The sequence below is a fragment of the Octopus bimaculoides genome, chromosome 9 (assembly GCF_001194135.2).
Source record: "Octopus bimaculoides isolate UCB-OBI-ISO-001 chromosome 9, ASM119413v2, whole genome shotgun sequence".
In the NCBI taxonomy this organism is placed as follows: domain Eukaryota; kingdom Metazoa; phylum Mollusca; class Cephalopoda; order Octopoda; family Octopodidae; genus Octopus; species Octopus bimaculoides.
In genome coordinates, this window is record NC_068989.1 from 93587493 (window position 1) to 93588102 (window position 610).

General features: G+C 45.9%; 1 protein-coding gene across 2 annotated transcripts in view; it reads left to right on the plus strand.

Annotated features, from left to right (window-relative positions):
* Positions 1-610, plus strand: part of LOC106878690 (uncharacterized) — a 39452-nt gene that overhangs the window by 32994 nt on the left and 5848 nt on the right. The window lies entirely within an intron of this gene.

Here is a 610-nt window from a genome sequence, read left to right on the forward strand (position 1 = left end):
GGCGATATGAGGGCGGGCGTTGTCGTGCAGCAGAACTCCATGCTGCTGATTAGGTCTTTTCTCTTGAATAGCCGTGCTGAGTCGTTCCATCTGTTGAACATAGTTCCGCGTTGACCGTAATGGATAATCCCTTCCAAGTTTCACTATACGCACAACATCGTTTTACGCGGATGAAGATCTTTTTTCACGCACGGTGTCGCTTGTTTACTGGGGCTAAGCCATTCCTCACGCTGATTCATGTTGATGTAGGGGTACCATTTTTCGTCGCCAGTAACGATTCAGTAGAGAAATCGTTTCTTGTGTTCATGAGTTGAGCGGTGATGAGCAAGCAAACCAGCGGAGATTGTGGCTCGTTGATTTTTGTTGTAGTCACTTAAATCATGCGGGACCCATGCTCCATACTTCTGAACCTTTCCCATCTAGTGAAGATGCTTCTCTATAGCAGTATGGGAGCATTCCATTTTCTCTGCCAGTTTCCTTGTCGTTTGACGAGTTGGTTTAATCGCTCTTCATCGAACTCAAATGGACGGCCAGAATGAGGTGCGTCTTTGAGGTCAAAATTTCCATTTTTGAACTTGGCATACCAACCACAAGCGGTTCTTTCAGCTAT